We start from the raw sequence: 24056 nt of genomic DNA, 5'->3' as shown, positions 1-24056 counted from the left end.
TATTCAGAGGGCTGGTCAGTCGTACTACATTTGTATTTCCATGCACAGAGAAAGGGTGATATAGCCCGTCAATCCCCATCACATTCTGCTGATGTTAATTCTCCTGTGTACTCCATTTTCAATGTCAGCTTTGTCTCCATTATGTCACTCGAAACACCACATTTTCCTAAAGTCTGTGTTACATTTCCTCCTATGACCTCACCATACATCCACCCAAATACCTTATCCAAAAATTTAAATGAGATTATCATCTGGTGACTTCATTATGAACTTGACCTTATCTTTCAACAGCTCTGTTGGATCCAGTGTTGGCTGAAGCTGTGTTTTCATCATCCAGCTGTCTGGGTGGTGCTGACTTTAATTTTTTTCTTTAGCACTTATATTTTACTGCAAGTTTATACACATATTATACAACTACAATAGTTGCCATTTCTATTCAGCTACCCATAAAGCACATATTCCCCTGACCTCATGGTTAGGTAAACAATTTTATTCTCTCATAGATTTAAGTACCCTCTGATGTCCCATTTAAGGTGTTTAGGAATATTGGGTAGTGTAGCAAAGAAGATATTTTTGAAGAGATTTGTATGGGAATTCTCAGACTTAGGAGACAAAGAACCATGTTCCTCTCAACAAATAGTTAATTTCTAGACAGGCTATAATCACAGACATTGCCCAAGAAAAGGGATAGGAGGAAAATCCAGAGACCCCTTGTTGTAATACAAAGAAAACAAATGTGTCTTAGTACTCATTAACAAGATTAGGACTTAGTGATGCCAAAAAACCATTAATATTCCTTAACAATTATTTACCATTGTATCTACTTTTTAATGAAACCCAGTAATGATTTGCCTATGTTAATTCTGGTAATATAACTGCATAAGATATAATAATCAAATTATACATTTATATGAAAATATAAATGTATAATGTTTTAGTGAAAGGCTGCACTCTGGCATTTGAATGACAGTGGAGTACTTCTCTTTGCAGGCCTCAGTCATTAGCATATACCGTTCAGTTTTAGGGCAAAAGGTGCCCTTGTCTGGGCATGCCCAAGGATTATTAGTATTTCCAGAGCAGAAGGAGGTAAGCAATAGCTTGGGGACGGAATTGTGAAACTACCCCTTATTGCAAGCAATCGATAAATCCTGGAAGGACAGAAGAAGGAGCTGGACTTGTATTTCAACTCAAACTAAAGAAAAGTTGGGGGCATAAAAAGGAACAGGAGTCAGCAAATCTAGCCTTCTGTGAGGCAAGGTAAGGACATAGGATTTGCACAGAATGAGACTGACAAGGCCATGAAGCATCTAATCAGCTTGTCAGCTGCATGCTGCAGGGTAAGAGGAACCTTTGGAGCTTTTCTAAGTAGTAGATATGTGCATGCTTCTATTTTCAGTTCCACACATCTCTTTCTAAAGTTTTTTTAAGTGTGTTATTTGTATTTGGTAAATACGTTCTCTATTTTTCTTTCATCTTAACCTAGCTTGCATTAAAGGTGATCTCAATATAATTGGAAAATTCAAAGGTCTTCCATGCCTTGGAGTAGAAATCCTTAAAAGTAGGGTAATGAACTGCCTCATGAACTGGACTGTATCATCTCATGTTGTCCAGCTTGCAAATGATATTTCATGGAATATTTAAAGTACAACAGAATGTGCCTCTGTACAGACAAGTTTGGGAGTTGGTAATTCAGCTGTTTCTTGACAATAAATGTTTTTCAGGACCGGTGTTATTTGGGAAATTTTCTTATCTTGCACTACAACGGTGGTGAGTGTGCCTCAACCACATGGAACCAAAGGAAGCATGAAGCCAAATTAATCTAGAAAATCTAATGTCAGTTACAAGGCCAAATCTTCTGTGTATAGGAAAGGGATTTGCACAATGGAAAAAAGAATCCCAATGGCAGAGTAGATCATGTCATACACAAAGTACTTTTCTGGCTCTCAGTTTCCACTTGCTTTGACAAAAGGTTTTCTTCAAAATATATAGGATGCCATGGAGACTGAGATAAAGCCCTTAATCCCTGCTTTCTGGTGCTGACAGAACAGATCTCTACATGCACAGGGTATGGGATGTTTGACAAGCAGGAAGCTGGGGACTGAAGTGGGCGAAGGGATGAAAAGTTGCTTGTCTGTAGCAGCCCAGCTTCTCCTCATAATTATATCCCAGGATATTAATTTGCTGAACTGGCTTTAATTCAACTTCAAAAATATGGGCTTTAGGTCCTGCTTATCACAAAACACATGACTTTTTACAAAAAAAAAAACCAAACAAACCAGTGAATGGTTTTATGCCTGGAATAGAAGAAAGTTAGCTCAGTTAGTAACCTGTGAATAGATTTATAGCCTACAGATTAACTACACAATTGTAGGGAAGTGTGAACCCTCTATCTTCTATGCACTTGTCTTAAAATGCTGAGACAACTCCAATAACCTTCTTGGACAGGGTTCCATTTTATTTTTCTTTTCTTCTACTTCTCCTTCCATACAATTCTAATGCCCTATGCTTCTTGTGATGTTCTTACTGAACACCAACAATTTTTATGTTACATTTGTATCATCAACTTGTACTTGTCTGTTAGATTATATAGGTCACAGATTACTGGTCCGTACCTGTACAGCAAGGATGGTTCAGACAGGTGTGTTAGCTAAAGTGCAGTGTCTCACATACTGCTGTCAGTACTACCTGGTGCAGGTCTGGAGTGGTCATTGTCACATTTCAATTGCAGGGGGTGCTAACTAGCATGTGCTAAATCAAGGGAATGAAGGGAAATTCTCCTTTACAAGTTTCACATCCACAGAGTTTCTCCCAGACTAATTCCAGGCAGAGCTACCATCCTTGCTCTCTTCCTCTGGGTGTCAGGAGGATCCTGTGCTGGGGCCAGCCCTGGTAAGAAGAGGGGATGGTGTTGCTGGCATCCACAATAAGGGCCTCATCAAGTGTTAATGATGCTACATTGCACCTAGCGATCCAAGCAGGACCCACGCTGACTTTTGATGAAGTCAGTGGTATTTCTGTGTCTTGAGTGTCTAAGGGAACACTGTGGTACTGTGTCACTCAGGCTTGTTCATAATTCAGGATAACTCAGCCCCCAGAGCCAGAACAATGGAGATCTGACTGAACTAACCAATTTCTGTTGCCTAATTCTGCACCTTTGACACATTTTCTGAATTGCATTGTTGCATATTCCTGGTGGAGATCCTATAAAATTTGCAGAAGAGTGCAACAAATACCAGCTGCAGATCATTTATATGTTAGTGCAGTGTATCTCTTTCTGACTGTAAAAGAAGGATAAGACATATATTAAAAAAAAAAAAGACTTCTCTTTGACCTCACAGTATTGTTGGCTTCTCTTACTCTCCTCCTTGTAAGTAAGATACTTCAGTTTCTCTCTCAGGAGAGACAAATTAATGGTAATGCTGAAAGACAAAATAAAGTAATTATGTTTTCAACACAGATACTAACTTAGAGGTGGTCTCTTAGGGGCTAGCACATTACTTGCAATTTTACTTTAAAGTGACATTGTAATCAATTACTATTAATCTGCTTCATTTGTACGGTATGTGTACTAAATAAATGATACAAATAGTTGTTCCTATTGATAAACACTCAATTACCAATAAAATTCAAGCTCAGAACTGATGAGACTGCTTTTTAGACAGCACTCCAATTAATCCAGGAGGAGTTGATTCCCAAAGCAACCTCCGCAGTCATTAAATAGTATCTACTTACTGTGGAATTTACTGATCAGGGCAATTCATCTCTTACAAACATCTGCTTTGTCTCAGAGTACACACCTGTCATGTATAAGCTAGAGAAGTATATCTCTGGCTTTACGTTATTAGGCCTTGGTTTAAAGTCAACAAACGATACCTGCTGATTTAGCAGACTTTGGATTAGGTCCTTGGCTGCTGTGCTAAACAGCAGGGAAAACTATACCTTATCAGTCCTGTGCTGTGTCTGGAATATGATCATGTAAACTGTACATAGTGTTCATACTGCTGCTTACATCTTGATAGCGTCCAGGGCAAGAGAAGGCTCAGCTGTGCTGCATAATGGAAAACAATGAATAAAACAAGTACATCAGGGTCTGTTGCATATGATACAGAAATACCACTGCAAGGAATCCTGCTTCAGTGCTGGGCTTGCAAGACTCAGGCTCTTCTCCAACACTCTTAATTGTGAACTTGAGCTTGTGAACAGATAAAGCTTGGATCCAGCAGAGTCTATTACTCAAAGCTCTGTGGGAAAGTGGGTGTTGTATTCCTGGGTCTGTTCTAGCCCCAGGAGCAGTACAGCTGTATTCATGATGTGCTTCATGTATTACTAAACACCTTGCTGGACATGAGGCTTTGTATCCCTAGCATGGATGATCAACAGAGCACATTACCTGCTCATAGATAAATGAGAGCTGGCTCTATTTGCCAAACAGAATATGTGTTTCTAATGGATGTGTGTCCTGGTTTCGTGGGGATAAAATTTATAGAATCAATTTTCTGTTACATTTTGTTTCAGTTTGTGGCCAGCTGTGGTATGGTGATCAAGGCCATTAGCAGTGGAAGCCAGGGCAGCTGACCCAAGCTGGCCCACAGGTGTATTCTATAACATTAACGTTCTATAACATTCACTATAAATGGGAAAGCTCGCTAGGGATGCTCTCTGTTCTGTTCTCTTCTTCCTTCCCTCCCTTGTTCTTCTTTTCCTCACAATGGTTGCTGTCCCTGCTGCTACAGCTCTGTGGGCTGAGTATAATTTTGTGTCTTTCGTATTAGCATTGATATTGATTTCCTTATTTTGTTAAATCTGTTCAAATTTTAACCTGTGAGTCTCCCTCCTTTTTCCAATTCCCTTTCTTGGTTGAGGAGGGGACACTGGGTGATAGAACAACTGCTTATTGTTTAGCCCCAGGTGAGGGTTAAATGAAAACAACACGGAATATAGACTTAAAGTTATATACAGGATTTTTAGACTATAAACTCCATGGGATGCTTATTGACTTCTTTATTGTTAAAAGAAAAAGAATGCTGGGAAAAAAATGATTGTGGGTTCATCACGTATAGAAAAAAAAGCTGTAATATCTTAAAGTTTTTAATAGGCTTTTGATTTCCTATCATTAAGTATTGAAAACAATTAGAATTTTGGTGTTTTATTTCGAATACTTTGTTGCATTGCTGTAAGAAGACCTAAACCAAACTGTTGGAGATTAATGGGAAAAGAAACTAGAACACAGACAAGGCAGTATAACAAGCAGTAAGTAAGAATAAGAGTAAATATATGAACTAGAAATAATTTAATAAATAAAAATAGTGCTCTGTTGAGACAGAAAGCTGTGGGAAAACTGAAGAATCTTGTTAAATGCAACCAAGGTAAGTCTCAAAGAAACAGAAGAAAAAGTTAAGGAGAGTTCATTGTCAGTTGAAGATATCTGAGTCAGTCAGTCAGTCTAAGCTATGAATCCATTTAATCATGTTGATCTGTTGAACTGCAGGCATTTGGATTCAACGAAGATAATTCTGAGATTCTTTGTACTGAATACTAGGGTAACACTTTATTTTAAAATACTGGCCACGGGAAAAAAAAATTGTTGTTTTTAAAAGTATCCCTCAGTCTATCATTCTACTTTTTACAAATATGTTTAAAACAAATGCATAAATGTCAAAGGGCCTTAGAAAGACAGGGACTTTGAGGAAATTTTGTGCGAGTCTCTTGAATCTACTTGGAAGTCCAAAGTCCTAGGAGCCTTTCAGGATTCAGCTCACCTTGGATATTGAAAAATTGGCTGATTAGATAAAAAGAGGCAATATTTGAATGCTTTCATGTATTCAATTCAAGATTGGATAGTAATTCATTCCAGGCTAATATTAATGACAAAATATGGCCTCTCAGTATAATTGCAGTACAGACTTGTGAAGCTCCATTCCTATTACTAGACCCACACATCTTTACACTGCCTGGAGCTCTGGCTCAGGTGCAGACACTTATGCACACAAATAACCTTTTCACATTAATATCCTCCTGAAGCCTGTGGAATAACACTTGAATAAAGAAAGGCATGTTTATGAATATATGGGGTCATGCTTAATTCCCACCATGTCTTTATTTTTGAATATGTTACCGATCCAGAGGTCACTGTTAAATTAAAATTCCTGCATATTGCAAGGCTTGTGTTCAGGAAAGAGGGTATTGCAGACTCCTATGTATCTCAGGGGATTGCATCCTTTCTAAGGAAACAGAAACTGGTGAACAGCAGCCAAGAAGTTGCCTAGTGCAAAACTGAAACCAAAATTGTTTTTCTGAGATGAGGTAAGAAAAAAAGGGCTGAAAGGGAATGTTTGCCTGATCCAAACACAGTGGTAGCTAGTTTGGTATCTTTATTTTGGACTGTGGATCCAAAGCATAATCCTATTTTCATTGGCATTGGCAGTGAAGATCTTAACCAGCATAGATAATTCTTGGCTTGGATTACGCTACCAAAATCTCAGCAGTTTGCCAGTTAACTTAAGAAGCTGCATTTCCTTTGAGAGAATTACCTGAAGATAGACTGACAACACTGATCTGTTCCAGATCAGTTTATTTTGTTGTTAGATCATTTAACTATTGTTTTTCTCTGTGATACTGGTTTTATTACAGTTTGCACACTTTTCCAGAAATGTAGCAAATCATATACAACTTGTAATAAAATGGAAGCCTGCAAGCAATATTAAAAATCATTCAGAAGGCAGTGAAAATAGAGTATTTGTTTCTGTCACACTTTGAAAATACACAGCCAAACAATATAAATCACAGATACTTTTCTTACCTGTTTCATTCTAACCTAGACAGGTTCAGCAAGCTCTAACACTTGAGTGAAAGGGAAAGATAAGTAGCTAGTTTAGGCCAGCTTGTGTATATTCATGAGATGGGATTGCAGGCAGTGACTTTCCAAAGTAAAGAGGTAGAGACACAAGGGGGATGTTGTTGGCTGTAGTGGGTCACTTGCCTGGGGTTTGGTATGAGAAATCCAAGGAAGAGCTCTTGTGTTGGTCATGAAAACCAATTCACTAAGAGGGTAGGCTGAGTCAGATGGAGTAATAACTGTATTATTACTATTATTTCTATCTTTGTTAAGGGATTATTGCTATTTGTAAATATTTGCAAGATGTCAAAATACTCAGGTAGGCTACATAAATACCTTAACAAAGATAGAAATAACATCCACCATTTTCTCAGGAAAAAAAAAACACCTTTTTTTTTTTTTTTTGTTTGATGACACTTACTTTGGCTGCAAAAGGTAAAGTTGTGGCTGTTCTTACTTCCTGATAGAGTATTTCTTTGTCTGTAAGCCCAGGATTTTAAGGGTTGAACTAACTCATTTCTTCTTTACTGTATCTGGAGACTGGTAGCTGGAGAAGAGTAAAAGAAAGGGTGGAAAGTTACTTACCTTGGTTATCCTGCACATCTGAAAGTGTTTTGATATTCTGGTCTGCATTAATGGCATGAATAAACTTTCTCTTTTATCTTGGTCAAAGAATTTTTAGTTTTGAGATATCTGCTTTAACAAAACAAGTGTTCAGGAGAACCTGGGTTTAGGTTAAATCTCTCACATCCAGAACACAGCCTGAATAATTTTTCTCCTGAAGTAAGGGGAAAAATGGGGGGGTGCGCCTTTTCTCCGGACATTGCAGATGCCCAGATTAACCTCGAGAAAGTATCTACTGTGACATGTACATATTTTTGTCTCCCAAACTCTGGAATATGTGTTACATCCATCTGCCATAGCTCAAGTGCTGCCAAACCCTTCGGGTTTACACCAATACCAATGCCTGGTCCCTGAGCCCCACACCTCGGACATGCTTGAACAATAGATTTTGCCTCATTTTCTGTTATTCCAAATTGTCTCTGTATTCCTTTTGCATTTTGATGGAAATGCTCATGACTTTGTCTAGCTTGTTGAAATTTGTCTAAAGGAGGAATATGGCAAGCAGGACTAACCAAAGAGTCTGCCACCTGATTGCTCTTCCCCAAACCAAGATCCCATTGATGACTCCGCACATGTATTATGCAACAAGGTGCACTGCGTTGTCGCATAATAGACCGTAAGTGCAAGAATAACTGCCCAAGGCGGGGATTTTGTGTGTTTCGGAGCAATGCCTCCTCCAAGCGTGGGATGACACCTGCTATGTACATAGAATCTGTGACTATATTTATAGCCCCATCCAGCCAATTTGTTAAGGCCCAGCCTACGGCAGATAGTTCCAGAGTCTGTAAGGTATCATCGGTCTGACCATACAGCATGTGGTGTACCCAACTCCCTTTTTCCTGCCACACACACACCGCTTTGTGCTGTTTCTTTCCCGCATCTGTATAGACCGTTAACCCTTCCACTGTTGGTGTTTTCTGTACTTTAGATTTTTCTATCGATTGATTTTTCTGTAATATCTGCCATAATTTGCCTTTCGGTTGCTGTGAATGGACTCTTCCTTCGTACCCCAAAAACGCCTCCTGAATGGGTCGAGAATTACGGAACCACCATTCTAGGTCTACAGCATTAACAGGAATACTAATATCCACTGGATCCAGTCCTGTTAATTCTATAATCCTAGATCTACCCTTTCTCACTAGTTCCCCTATGGCTTCTGGTCTAGTCTGTATGCTTGTCTTTGGTTGTACACTAAGGAATACCCATTCCAACACCCAAAAATCTTCATCTTTATCGTGGCATTTGTAGTGGCATTGGTTGGAGCCCTGGGGGAGTTCCCCCTTTTTGTTTTGCCACTGACAAATGACACCACAAACCATATTTTCACTGTTAATTACAAGCAGAGACACAGGTAGTTCACGAATGCGTCGCGATGACCATGCAGTTTGTAATTTGGCGATGATTGACAGCAACGCGCTTTGTTGAGTCTCTGACAGTTGTATGGTGTCAGCAGGGTGTGATCGTCGCAGCAGTTCGGTGAGGGGGGCAATCTCGGTGTTCGAGATACCAACACAGTTACGGACCCACTGAATATCTCCGAGAAGTGTTTGTACATCCTTCAGGTTCTTCAAATCTGTATGTAGCTCCACCTTTTGAGGCTGGATTTGAGCATCCGAAATTGTCCATCCTAAGTATTTCCAGGGATCAGTTCGTTGAATCTTTTCTGGTGCAATCACGAGACCTTTCTCCGCCAACGTTGTTGTTAGTTTGTGGAGACTTTCTTCTGAAAAAGGATCAGCCTGACACAACAAAATATCGTCCATATAATGATAGATGATAGTCTGTGGCCATAGCTGGCGCAATGGTTTCAGTGCCCATGCCACATAAAGCTGACATAACGTAGGTGAATTTTTCATGCCCTGCGGTAGAACTACCCACTCATACCTTTGAGCTGGTTCTGCTTTGTTTATAACAGGAATAGAAAAGGCAAACCTCATGGTGTCCTGAGGATGTAAAGATATGGTGAAAAAACAGTCCTTCGAGTCTACAATCAATATATGCCATCCTGCTGGTAACAAGTTAGGTGACGGAATACCTGGTTGCAATGCTCCCATTGCTTGCATTTGCTCATTAATTTTCCGTAAATCATGTAATAATCTCCACTTTCCACTTTTCTTAGGGATGACAAAAATGGGTGTATTCCAAGGACTAACTGAGGGTTTGATATGTCCTGCTTTTAACTGTTCCTCCACCAGTCCCTTAGTAATCTGCATTCGCTCTTCAGTCATAGGCCACCTCAAAGCAGTTGTAACATTAGGTTGGTCAATTTAAATATTGTGGCTCCCTGTTGGATATACACACAATCCTTACACCCAAACGTTAATGCATACAAAGCAACAAGGCATTGTTGAATAAATCAGCAACAAGTTAATTACTGCAACTTAGGCCCTGTGACCAATTACACATGATTAAACTTACTTCCCACATTCACATCCACAGTACTCCTCCATTATTTAACATCTCAGCCAAAACCTTACACATGTAAAACATTCACTAACAGGCAAAAATAGTACTAAACCTGTATATTTGGTATTGCAAATACACTTATGTAGCGTCTGATTTTACTCCATACTGTGTAACTGCAGCTTTTGTTTGTTAAAGAATTTTCCAATCACGTGGTTCCCATGCCGGGAATCTAACCCGGGCCGCCGGCGTGAAAACTGGGAATGCTAGCGGCTAGACCACTTTCGGAACAGCATTCGTCGGTTGCTTAGGCGCTGCAATTCCCGCAAAACCTGATGTAAAATGCCGGTCGCATCCATCTCCGGGTTCCCACGGTCAGGTGGTGTAGATCTTGATTGACAGGGCGAAGGCGGAAGGGGCGGGTACTCTGGTGGCGCGGAGGGGATGAGCCCCCCCGCCTCTCTGCCGGCCAGCCGCGCAGCGTCTGGAGGGGCTGACCACCCCTCCCCCTCCTGTTTCCTCTCCCTTTGCCACATGGTCCTAGGAGCGCCACGTGGTTCTTTGTTCACAACCTCCTCCTCTAAATTCTTGCTGCGCCATTTCTCCCAGGAGTTTGCCGCTTCTACCGCCGTACGGACCTCAGCAACGGTTGGCTTTATGTTTGCCGACATGCCCTTAACTGCCGGTAACCCGAAGAAACGAGCCAGAACCCGAGTTTTTTCCGTTTTAGCGGGGGGGGGTGGGCTCCGGCGGCGCCGGCCTCATCTCAGCAGCCGCGCGGGCGACCTCTCTTGCTGCCCTCATAGTTTTTAAAGTCTCTATCACGTTTTGCCAGAGTTCAAGCACCTCCTTAATTTCTTTTTCCTCGGGGTCCCTCTCAACAGTCTTTTCCCACATAATGTCTCCCACTTCTCTCCATTCCTCCACAGAAAATACAAGCGCTGTGTCTTTAAAATGTCCCCAGCGCTGGCCCAACTTTATCAGCTTAATTAGCTGTTTCTCCGCTGTCTCACTCCCTCTCTTAGAGAGAATACCTGCAAGTAAAGCGGCTGCAGCCTCTGTCTCCATGGCTGCCCCTTTTCCAGTGTCTGCTCTGTCCTTTCTTGAACCCGAACAGCACCTGAACTCTGGGAGCTGAGTGGCCAACTCTTCCAGTGTCTGCTCTGCACTTTATTGAACCCGAACAGCACTGCTCCCAGCCGTCTTTTTCCCAACACCTCCTTTTCGCTGCTTGCCACAGTCTCGGAGAGAGCACGCCGAAGGGAACCATCCTCTGCTACCAGTTGAAGTAAGGGGAAAAACGGGGGGGCGCGCTCGCGGGTGCTGGGCGACGGTCCGGAGTAAACTACATGATCTCAATGTGAGTATGGAAGCTTCTCGTTTATTAACAAAGAAAGCAGTGGTTATATAGACTATGCATATGTTAATCACGCGCCCCGATCGCACTTGTGATTGGTCCATAGGTTTACATATTCAGAGCCGTGACCGCCCCCCCCCCCGGACGCAGATCTGCTTCCCGCCGAAGCAGGCACCACGGGGTTCTTTGTTTTGCACTGTTCAAGGGGAGTCCAAGGTCGCTAGCTCTGGGCTTAACCCTTGCTCAAAGCCTGGGTTGCTCAGACTGCTCAGTGGCACAAGATCGTGCCCCTTCTCACTTAACCAAACCTCTACATTCTCCAATTTCCAGCTTGGTGTAACTTGTTACAAAGGTGTCAGTCATTCATCTTCTCCTTTTTAAATGGTGACATAATGAATGACCAGAACCTGCTCTCTGCACTGATTAGTAATAGCAGCTTTACAATAACCAGCCCTAGACAGCCATTTAAAAGACATGAGATAAGAAATTTTAAAAGTGACAGTGTGAGAATTTCACCATTCTTCTTGTAAAGTCTTTGTACCAGCTTTTTTCTGCAGCAGCAAAGGGATTATCCACCTAGTTACTAAGCACAAACCTGAACTCCAATAAAAGCTCAAATTAACAGCAAAACGCATGCAGCTCCATAAACTGAAATGAAAAATAAAATGAAAACGGTAATAGTGAAGGACTTGAATTAATTTATGTATGTTTAGCTTCAGTATCCAAGTATTATCTATTCATCCAATGTTTGCTCTGCCCTGTGTTTCTTGTGCATTCTGTGTAGCTGAAAAGATGGGAAGGAGGCCCGGACAGCAGGAAACACAAATGCTTACCCCAGCCAGCAACCCTAACTGAGGATGATAACACAAAAGAAGGATTGAGCCTAATGGGAAACTACAGGTTTCTCAGGTGACCTTTCTCATGGAGTTAAAGAAGCGGTGCAATTATTTACATAGGTATGCTGCCAGGGAATTCCCTGAAGTAGTGAGACCTGGAGAACTCCTAGCAAAGGCCAGTGCTATAAGCTGCAGAACCGATCTTATCTCCTGTCCCGGTTTGGACTAAGACAGAACTAATTCTCCTTTCAGTGATTTTTCCTTTCAGTTAAGTTTCTTCTGAGTAACTGCACTTTCTGAAGCTAATTACAAGTTTTTCAGACAGTGTCCGCTTCTAGGATAGATAATGTTTGAATTTTGTAGTTATTACTAAGGTGATGGTAGGAATAGTATGCAGAAAGGCTCTTGCTTGTACTTATTCCTGTAGAAACCAAGGTCATTGCTAAGTTTCTTACGGTCCACAAGTGAAAGGCCATAAAAGGGTTGCAGGGAGGAGTGGACAGGACAGGTGACCCAAAACTGACCAGCGAAGTATTGCATTCCATACCCATCATTCTCAGTTTAAAACTGAGAGATCACGAGGGTCTCACTCTTTTCTAGTCCCGGCATCTGAAGAGGACTCTGGTTTTCTCCTGCCTTCGATCCCAATCTGTGCATACCTGAATCCAGTTCCCCTCTGCTGCTGAGTCCAGTCTGGGACTTCCTGGAGCCTGCCCTGCAGTGCCAGGGGTGACGTGACATCGGGGGAGCTCGATCTTGGTTTTGTATATATTTGTATATATGTAATTATTTCCATTATTATTAAACTCTCTTTCAATGTTATTGTTTATTAAAACTCTTAATTTTCCAATCTGCAAGTCTCTCTCCCTTTTTTCTTTTCCTTCCCCTTTTGGGAAAGGAAAGAGTTAATAGAGAGCATCTGCCATCTGTTTAATAGCCAGCCCAGCTTTAAACTGTGACATCTCCCTTTGCTCCTCCCGGTTTCCACCTGGTTTTAAATATGCTTTGATCTCCACCCCTGCTGTAACTGTAAGCAGGAATTTATTCTTAGTTACTAAAATGGAAGCAAGAAAAGAGTGTTAATAATTACTCTTACAGAGTTTTAATGAGATGAAACAAATAAATGCCTTAACCTAGCTAGAGGTTTATTCCTGGGGTTTTTGTTTTCTTTAAGCAAAAAAATCAGCAGTAATGCCACTCTGAGAAAACAAACTTATGCTTTTAGTACAATTGAAAAGAAAGATTTCAACTTGCAGTAGCAACACTGGCATTGCCCAGGCAACCTGGGCAAATGCAGAAATGTAGGTATACAGTTTCTAACTCAGCTGGAATCAGCTTGCTCATATGTATGGCATTCAAAACTATGAAGTAACACTGCTGTTTTGCTTCATTCATGTACACATCATGTAACTGAGTTGTGGTGAGGAGGGGGAAGTGCTATTTTCCTTTAGGTTATATGATTTGCAGAGGTGAGGTGTTGTTTCTGATTTTTTTGTTGCTGTTTGTGTCTGTACAAGGTGTATTTCCTATCTGATAATTAAACGTGTTAGTAGAAATCTGTTGAAGTAGCTGTATTTGAGTTATTCAAGTACAAAAAAGCTTGCAGAAATATTGTATTTGGTTTGTATTCTGCAAGTTAACTGCAATTTTGAGGCAGCTTTCAAAATGTTTACACATATAAATGGTTAGTGGGAAAATTTCCCACCAGTCATTGCTGCTATAGCGATATTATATGAACAAATATGAAAAAGTTTACTGATTTTGTTTTTCTTTTCCAGTCTCTGTAATCTGCAGTGAACCATGCACTGAATTTCTGCCTCTGGTGGTGTAATATTCCCTCTTCCATTATAATATGCTCTGCAAAAGGCAGAATACAAATGACATGATAGGAAACATTTACTCATAATTTTACTCCATTGTTTTCTTCTTTCTATTCAGGACAGTAAAACACAGGCTACCAACTACTGTATCTTATTTCTCAGTTGATAATAAGGGATGGTAAAGAGATTGGGGGGCAGGGACCTGTCCATTTAGATAGCCCATTAAGCTGTAATTTAAACTAACCCCATGCTAACCTAATTTTATATTCTTTATCCCGAGCTCTTTATTACCAATCCTACTCCCACATGGATTCTCTTGCTATTCAATATTCAGAAAGTGCTTCTCTGCTTTATCTTTTAGGGACTAAACAACTTTCACAACCTCTCCATAAGAAGCTGACCTCCACTGGCTACTGATTACTCCTCCCCACACAACTACTGAGAGCGAGAGGTATAAAGAGGGCGAAAAGCGATACCCTAGTTGCAGTGTGGGAGTGTTTGCTGGGCTGCGTCAGAGTCCACCAGACAGCTGTGGAAATCCTGTTCACACGAGATCCTTTAAAACTACACTGATCAAAAGTACTAATAAGGAAATTTTAAGGAATATAATGTAAACCTGTCCTGGAATAGGGTTATAAGACTTGACTTGAGGTATCCTTAATGACAGATGTCTAAATCACTATATTTTAAATAGTAGTCTTTGATCTAGCACTGTTTCTAGCCCTTCTTCCCCCACCTCCTTAGCAGAGGCCCAGCTGTGGGTATCTCCAACCTGTATCACCATTGCTATTAACCACTTTTTCAAATGAGCTGACAAGGTTTGGGTGCTTTTCTTCCATTAAAATGCAAAAAATGGATTGAACAGAGAGAGCATAACAGTCGATGTGGGATGTAGGATCCTGTCTTCATGGCAGATAGCTTAGTAGAGTACATGAGCAAGGCAATGGTGCAGTGGTATTCTCCTGTAACATCCCCAGTCCTGGCACTCGCCTCACCAGAGGCTGCTGGCTTTGTCACTGCTTGGGTCTGTTCACAGACGCTCTTGGAAGTTTTAGGAAACGAACAACCTGTACTGCAGTGCAGTGCTCAGGTGTAGAGTGGGGCCTCAGCTAGCACTACAGGTAGGACAAAGGTTAGTAAGTGATTGAGCAGTTTGTTATGTTACATTTGTTTTTTACTATTTATTGTAGTATAAATCTAATGTAACATCATGAAAATATGAGACAATAGTTTGCTCAGGCAATGACTTTGAGGAGGCATGGGCCAGGATGCACCCACTTTTTAGACTTTCAGATGAGCTATCTAAAATAAGAGCTTAATCCTTTTATATGCTTTTTCTGAAGGAGAGAGCAGCTTTTCCAACTTTGAGGATCAGCTTGTTATGGAAAAGGTCATTAAGTTGCCCCAATTATGTTTTGTAAGAATGAAGGTTCAGGTTCACTATGGAGTGACACCAAGACCATCAGATTTCCTACAAACTGCCTCACAGTCTTACTGCTTCTGAATATCTCAACTGCTGAATCATTAAAAAATGAAATAACGTGGAACCTATTTAAACAAAATGGAATCCAAAGTTTCCTTTCCTTTCTAAAAGATTGAATGGTAAATTCACATTTCTGTCCCATGCTACTATTTTTCCTCAGACTGTTTCTCTCTCCTCTGAGAACTGGTCTCATCCTCTGGTTAATAATTCACTGGTACCCACACTCACAAAAATTTGTAAGACACCAAAAAATATAATGCATTCACTTTTTTTTTCTTGAATACTGAATTATTTTAGTTCACAAGGAACCTTCCTTATTGCAGTAATTTTTAGCTTTATGTGCATATATTTTAGCTTCCTCTAATGGCTGGGAAATTTCAATAAAAAATTTCTATTGGAGTTAATAAAAGAGATATCATAACAGAAGCCATAGGGTTTCATGTCCTTATGTTGATCTGGAGTTTCCCATTAAGCTACTGGTAGGTGAGAGGTGACTGTTTCCTTGCTGGATATTTTACTTCTGAAAAAAAAGGAGGGATTTAACTCATGTGGGTCAAATTTATTTCCAGTGCAACCTCACTGAAATCAAAGGAATTATATTAGAAGTACAGTGATGGCTGCAAGAGTTTTGTATTGGTTAGGTATAGTCTCTTTCCTTCACTTGGGAGGATTTCTGAGGTTCATTAACCTTTCAGAGCAATTTTTATGCTAAATGTTCATTTTGTCTTAGAGGTTGATTTAATTTAATATTCTCTACAGCAAACAAAGCAATAGTTCAATTTGAACTAAACCTTAGGTCATCACGCAGTGAATCACTTACAGGTGGTTAATAGAAAGTGATGTAAGAAAAGGAAATACAGTAAAATGAAAACGCCTCTGAATGTTCAAGAGAGGAACCAATTAGTAAAGCAAGTCTGCATGACAGAGAGAAAAGAACTGAGAGTGATTCATCTAGTTGTTGAGCCAGTTTTATACCAACATAGTGCGAATGCCTGCATGGAGTTGTATTAACTATTTTCCATGAAGCTTGGAGGCAATATTCAAATAATGTGTTTATTCCCATAAAACGTGCATCCATAAAGTTTGAATAAATTTGAGAGTTTCTTGACACAAAGCCAATACAAAAACTCTTTGGGTTTTTGATTTTCATAGAGAATCATTAATTTAACAGCACTCTGTCTGGGATAATACGCTTTTCCTAAATAGTAAGAAATTTTCTTTTGTACCAGCAAACAGCAAAGTAGCTCTTTTTTATATTCAGGTACCTTAAGCCCCATATTACCTAGAAGTTACAAGCATATTAGTATTGAGAAAAAACACTGTCCAATTTTTGTAGGTAAGTCCAGAAAAAAGCTCAACAAACTCCAAAAATTTAGAGTTAGGGTTAAACTTCAAAGCAATTTAAAAAGCCTACAATGTGGAAATATGAGTTTGAATCAATCAATTACTGCCCCCCTAAACTCTACCTTGAAGTCAGACCATAAGTTAAGCAGCCATTTAATGATAAATTCCTAACAGCTTCCATCATCCAAACTGGAGTTTGGAGGTGGAGAAAAAAACTGACCATTTTTTAGCCCAGCTGCCATTACAAACAAGGTTTATATGATCACCCCATGCTTGTGTGCCACTGGGTTTGTCTTCCCATTTACTTCTGAATACCTTGGCCAGTTTTAAGCCAAGTTAACTGAGGACTGAGCTATCTGAGTTCCCACACATTTTATGGAAACAGAAACTAAGCTAGAGAACAGAAAGCTTGTTAAAGCCTCTGTAAATACCCTACCTGAAGGGAAGAGTGTAGTATCAGTTTGTGCGCTATTAGACACCAGAAAAGTCACGTAGGAGGTAGACATTTTCTGATACTCTGTCATGAATGGAGCTTCCACAGTTTGTTACATCTAGATTGCACACAACTGCTGTGTCTTTTGGTGATGCTACTGTGGGGCCTACAGTGCAGATTTACTCTATAGGAAATGCTAAGTTCAGCTTCCCATCTGTTTGAATATTTCTATGCACTGTTACAAAGTCGGATTGCTTAGTATTCTTTGGCTCCAGGAAGGGGAATGCCTGGGCAGGAAGCTTGGTGTCCTTCCCAGGAAGGAGGACATAGTGTCTTTTTCTCCACTGCAGTGACCACCAGGCAACCAGCTCCATGCATTCAGTCTGTTTGCTGGGGACAGCGGTTCCTGGCTTTTGCTTTCTGGAGGACAAAAGCTTTGACATTTCCTTGAAGGAAGCAAGGTGTCAGTGATCTTGTTTCTGGTTTCCCAGCCTCCCTTCTAGTGGCATGGAGACATTTCTCTGTTCATTTTGCTGCTGTGATCTAGGAAGTGTTTTCTGTCTGAGCTGTCTGCTTTCCCCTTTGTACAAGAGCACTCTGCTCTATACAATGCATTTTCAAAACATGACAGAAATGGCAGCGTGAGTTCTGGACCCAAATGACTGTCTCACTTCCAAGTGAGTAAGAACCCACTAATAGCCAATAGCACCATCAGAATAAACAAACCTGAGCATGGAAGCTGCTGGAGTATGAACGCACAGACCTTCATGTTTGGTATGAAGGCCAGGTGACAACAACTTCATGTTTACATAATTTTTTCTCTGCTATATGAAACCTAATAGCAGAAAATAATGGCAACAAACACCACCGCTGTTGTTGACTACTGACGAATTTTCACCAACCCTTCATTTTTGCTTCGTTTAAATTCGTTAAAGAACTGCAGGTTCGTTCAGTACAGAATCATAGAATCAATCAGGTTGGAAGAGACCTCTGGGATCATCGAGTCCAACCATTGCCCTGACACCACCATATAAACTAGACCATGGCACTAAGTGCCATGTCCAGTCTTTTCTTAAACACACCCAGAGATGGTGACTCTACCACCTCCCTGGGCAGCCCATTCCAATGTCTAATGACCCTATCTGAAAGTACTATCTGCAACTGTTCAGTACTTCTCAGTGTAGAAAAAAAGTGAAGACAATGTTCACTAAATGCCAACTAAATAAATGTTGGGAATAAACCCCGAGTATTAGTACCTGTCAGAAATAGTCTTGGTCGAATAATTGGTAGGGGGTCTTTTTTTGCTGACATGCAATATGTGAACAAATGCAGTATCACAGAGCTGTTATTCTGCTTAAGATAGTTATAAAACCACATTAAGTATCTCTTTGAAATAAGAACCTATTCATAAAAGCTATGTTAGCTAAATATCAGTTGGCCATTTCAAATCTTTTGCTTGTTCGTTACTTAAGAAAGAGCAAGCAAATCCCACCTTTTCAAGCCTTGTTAAATCCTTCCTTCAGAGAATGCATGTAAATACAGCTCGGTTTATATTCCAGAGGGTTTCAGTAAGGACTTTTCAAGGTACATGTTAGTTCTCTCCTCTCAGTGACGAGGATTCAGGAGTACAACTACAGATTTAGAAATGTGCCAACTGCTTACAGCCAACACTGAGATGTTAAAGTAATAAGGATTTTGTTTTCCTCTTCTCTATTTTGTGGCACAGTTTTATGGGGCGTTCACACAAAATGTCATAAGGAATTTTGCTCTTGGGAAAAAAAGGGGAACAGAAATGAAAAACATTCTTGTAATTGACTAACTTCGTGTGAAAATTAGTGTTTGAATAGAGTCTAGAGGCTGAGGCCTGAGCTGTCGCTGGATGTTAAATAAAAAATTCTTTTTTGATTTGTTTTTCCTCTTAGCTACAGTGATGGAGAGATGCAATGCAGTAAGTGCGTTCTGTTGTACCATCCATGACCTCAATGGAGAGGGAGAAAATGGGATTTTGCTGTCAGCTTCTTGCCCTGTTACAGATTTGAGTTTTACTCCAGCATTACTTCCAGTCTAATTGCATTTCACCCAGCACTCTTGCTGTGCTAGTGTCAGTCAGCATAACTGGAGGCCTATGTAACAGCTAGTATTTATAGAGTAAGTATAATTGCTTGCTAACCCCTAGAAGCATCAGCCTTATGAACTTCCTAATTTTCATTAAAATACAGGTTTCTTTCTACTTGCCTATGGAGGCACTACAGACAATGTATTTATGTGCCCTAAGTGGAAGCTGCCTGCACTGAGAAATGAGACTAGGGAAGTAAAAAACTTTACCCTATTTAGTGTAAGTTTAAATTAAAAATAGCATCTTGTGATCAGGTTTAAAAACTCATGCATATGTTTACTAGCAAAATATTGATACATGCAAATTACTGATGTCCACATGTTTACGTCTTAAAATTGCAGAGCTGTTTATATGTTTGCACAGCTTAGGGGATATTCTTTTAATTCCCTGCTTCCTTCAATGGGGATAAATGCAGTGCTCAACATGTAAAGTTTTGTGTTTCTGCCATTACAAAGCAAGATACCTGTTTGTTTGCCTTTGCATACTTGCCTAAGTTTTTCTTCAGTTTCCGAGGCCATTTGGCATTTCAGAATGAAAACCTGCAAGTCACTCTTCTCTGGTATTCTGTTAACACCTGACACCACTCATAGGCTAGAACTGCAATTGTTTGGGGCAGAGTTTTATTGCTCCAATATCAGGATGTTCTATACACAATAAAGTGAACACGTGACTTTCATATCTCTAAAGTGATGCCTGGAGCAAATTGCAGTATTAGTGCTTTCAGGCTCAGTGCTGCATGGTTCCAGGTGCTTCTTTAAGGATGATCAGCAAACTCAGCTTGGGACTTGTGTACCCATGAGAGGTGAAAACGTAGAACATTTTGCAGTAGCAAGCTTTGCATTATGCATATACATTACTTTACTTTGAGGAAAGACAGTGTGTGGGATACAGCACAAGGCTCTGTGTATGCTGACCTCAGTTCTCTATTTATAGTCATTTTTATGTAATAAATCAAAGCAAGCTATCTTCAATACACAAGCTGTTTCATTTTCACAATGCAACCTTTCCCTCCTCACTCAGACTATAGCATACAGAAAAGCTCTAAACCAGCAGGACATCCACAGCTATGTGTTGATTCACATTTGTATCGAAAGTCCGAAGGTTCATGTCTCTTTTCAGTCAAGATAGTTTTAAAAAGGAAATGATCTGTAGAATTTTACTACTCAAGATTCTATTTCATAAAAAAAAAAATTAGTCAATGCAATATCTACCTACTGGGATCCTCTCCTCAAATAGTCCTGTGACTTCCCTGTGATTCATATTCCCTGGGATTCCACAGCTTTCTACTCAAAACAAATCTTATTTTCTGTATTTTCAGCTTTAGTGTAAGGTACTCCTGAATAGTATTCCTCCTTTGCCTGGATGCTCAGATGGAAGCTTTTAATTATTAAAGAGCATGAATCAATTATTTCTAGTTTTCTGGTAGGTCATGCATTTCTTTGCCTTTGAGTTTATACATTTTTTCTAGTAAGGACTCTGTTTTTGTCCTGGTGTAACATTGAATATATCACCAGCACACAGCAGTGCACACAGGGCTGTATGAGCCTTGAATCTCAAAGGGACTGCTAGGTGAACACAGCTGTGGTCCTTCCAATTATATGGCAAAGTGGCTTAGGGCTCCTATGTTTTTCCTCTGAAATCCTAGACAGAAAATGGCTGCGTGCAATCCAAAGCATGTGCACTGTAAGCCTGCTTAAGTTCTGGATGCATCAGACTTTCAGCACATGAACAGGTGAGTTTTCCAGCTCATGTATATTGAATCCAACAAATCCAGCTCTGCAGTGTATGGATGGCAGAATGGGCAGTCCCAGAGGATTCATTTTCACATGGAGAAGTGTGATATGTGTGGGGCTTGCTGTGTGCGAGTACATTTTCCCGTACATCAAGCAGTCAGGTCAGATCTACTGCCAGACTTTCTGCAATCCCTTACAAACTCCGGCAGTGAGCTAGTAGAGACTGGTTCTTGCCCTGCAGCCGGCACAGTAAATGTGCTGCAGGCTTCAGCATTCTGCTGCTTCTGCAAACTGCATCCTCAGAGGCAAATGCGTTCCCCTTCCCTGCAGGTCTGGATGGCCCCATCTCGTGGAGGTCATACACTTCTGCTCAGAGGAGATGTAGGAGGCACAGAGGAATCTGGTTTCAGCCAGTACCTCCAGTATAATTTGGAAACCAGGGGCATGAAGGACCCCTTGTGCATCCTGGAGTGGTGTAAGAAGTAGGAGCCCAACATGGAGCCCTGTCCATCACTGTTCAGCATCTTCATTAACCACATGCTTCTCCTGCATAGCAGCATCTGTGCGGGACTCTGCAGCTTCCTCAGGTTCCCTAGGACTCCCGGCTGTGGTGTTTAGCACAGGACTGCTTGGTCCTGAGGTTTTGCTCCGACTTTATGAACACAATTCTTCCCCCAGTGAAAACAGTACAATGCCAGATGAATGTCAAGGTTTTGCTCTTCACCTCCTAAAACATCTATGAATGTTACGAAAGCTTGTAGTGCTACATTTTTAATGTGCATCACATCTGTACATCTCTAGAATGATCAGTCTATATGAACAACAGCTGAAACACCTCACCCTGTACGGCTGCTAAAACTCTTTATGTACATCACATTAGTCAACACAGAAGGAATTGGTTATTTTTATTAGGAAAATGCCACCAAATCCTTTTTCAAATATTTAAAAAATTTTTGGCAAATGACATTTTTATAATCCTTATACAGCCGTTTCATACTGAAACAAAACATAATACTGTACATGATGAACGTCCCAGAACCTCCCCTCTGATTTTATTAGCTCCTTTGCACAGACAGATGAGACTTAGCACAAAAAAAGCTGTGATATAAATCCACATTTCTGTATGCAGTTAGCTTGTTATGCACCACATTGGCAGCATAAACAGCTCTAAAGTATGTGCAGCTAAGGTAGTGTGGGACCATACCACAAGGGCATAGCATGGAGGCACCCAAAATGTCAGGTGAAAGGAGAAGTGGAAAAAAACATAGTCTTTTATGGAAATACTGGGGGCTGGTTTCTCTCCTGGTACTGATCGACCAGTAGTGAGGGACTGGGGATGCTGCAGGTGACTGACTGCCCCTGTACTTCTGCTGTAAAGACACTTGTGAGATGTGATCTGTGGGGTTGGTGTGACTGAAAGTAGGAATGATCAAACCTGATTAGAGAAGACCGTACTTTGTTCATTTTGCTGAAGTGAATAGTGCCACCAGCAAGACTCAAAAGGCTGATACTTTCTCCTGACCTAACTGCAGTGATCACTCCAGTGCAGCCTTTCTTCTTTTAATTTATTTTTTTCTCTTCTTTTAATTTCTTTTTTTTCTCTTATTTTCTTCTGTGTCTTGTTATTACCCAATCGATCGAATCGCATTGTTTTATACTGTTTCAGAATACCCATGAATACAGCAAGTAGGTTTACTCTAGACTTACACCGATAAGACTGGTAGCAGGATCTGGCACATTTTCTTTGTGAACACTCTGAACACTTCCTTTCTCTGCCCTCCCAGCTGGGTAGCTTAAGCGCCTGGCAAATGAGAGGCACTATTTTTAATGTCTCATTTAAACAGCAGTGTCATAGAAGTGGCAAATAATAGTTGCTTTCAATACAGGAAACACCACACAGTGCCACTGTTCCTATTTTATGAACTATATTAAAAAATCTCTTTATGTTGATTGCAATAATTATTTGTGCTACTCCAGCCTATAGAATTTTCATTTAAAAGTTTACTGTTAATCAATGCTGTATTTAGAGCAATTTTTTTGCGTGTGTGTGTTTATGTCTGTGAATTTTAATATGCTAAAGAACCTACTCAGTAGGGTGTAAAAGGTGATTTGGAAAATAAGTTTTTAAAGTACCTCAATAAAATAGCATATATAAATAATATGCTGAAAACATTATTAATAAGGCTGCTTAATTTTGCAAGGATATCCTTAATATAAAACAAAGGCATTTATTTTTTTCTGAAATTGGGGCTAAAATAGACAATTTTCCTTTAAATGGCAAAAGGCATGCATTAATACTCAGGCTACTATGCCAGTCAAATTCCAGCCCCTGCTCTGACATAGAAAGACATGGCATACTACAAAGGTATCAGAAAAGAACTTTTTAATATAGGAAATGACATTCCTTATTCTCAGCTTTGTTCCAAGAAATGGGATTTGGTCTAATTTTGAAAAAAACTCAAAAATATAATCAGTTAGAGGAAAGCATTCTGTGTGAGAACATGGAAATTTGGCAGAGAAATGAGCAAACAGCAGCACACTGTTATACTGAAGTGTTGGACAACATTAATAATGGGACGTTTCAAATATCATATAAACAAAAGTAATGATACAATTAGTTAAATGCCTTTCAAATTAAAGAAAAATAAAACTATCAACCCCCCTCTGAGACAGGAGATGTAAGGTGTATGAGATATGGTCCTTCACATTTGACCTCCAAACACTGGAATGTTCTGTAATGCCCAAGTTGTTGGAAGAGAAAGCAAACTCAGAGACAGATGGGGAACGGGGTTAGGAGGGAACCTAAAGTCTTACTGAGCAGAGGAGTATCTAGCTAAACTAAACAGCCCCTACTTTCCTGCTATAGAGAGAAAATAGACACAAATAACTGCTGGCTGAAGCCTCCAGTAGTAGCAGCTTGGGTTATTCAGTGCAGTTGCCTTCACAGAAGATCTGTGTGGAGAAACACCCATTTTCTACCCTCGGATAAAACTGCTTCTAGGAGTCGGATCAGGAGGTTTTGCATTAATCCTTTCTTTTGCAAATTATTAAAGCACTGTGCAGAGCATGTGT

The sequence above is a fragment of the Nyctibius grandis genome, chromosome 1 (assembly GCF_013368605.1).
Source record: "Nyctibius grandis isolate bNycGra1 chromosome 1, bNycGra1.pri, whole genome shotgun sequence".
In the NCBI taxonomy this organism is placed as follows: domain Eukaryota; kingdom Metazoa; phylum Chordata; class Aves; order Nyctibiiformes; family Nyctibiidae; genus Nyctibius; species Nyctibius grandis.
The sequence above is the reverse complement of the archived record's forward strand: the minus strand, read 5'-3'. Positions refer to the sequence as shown.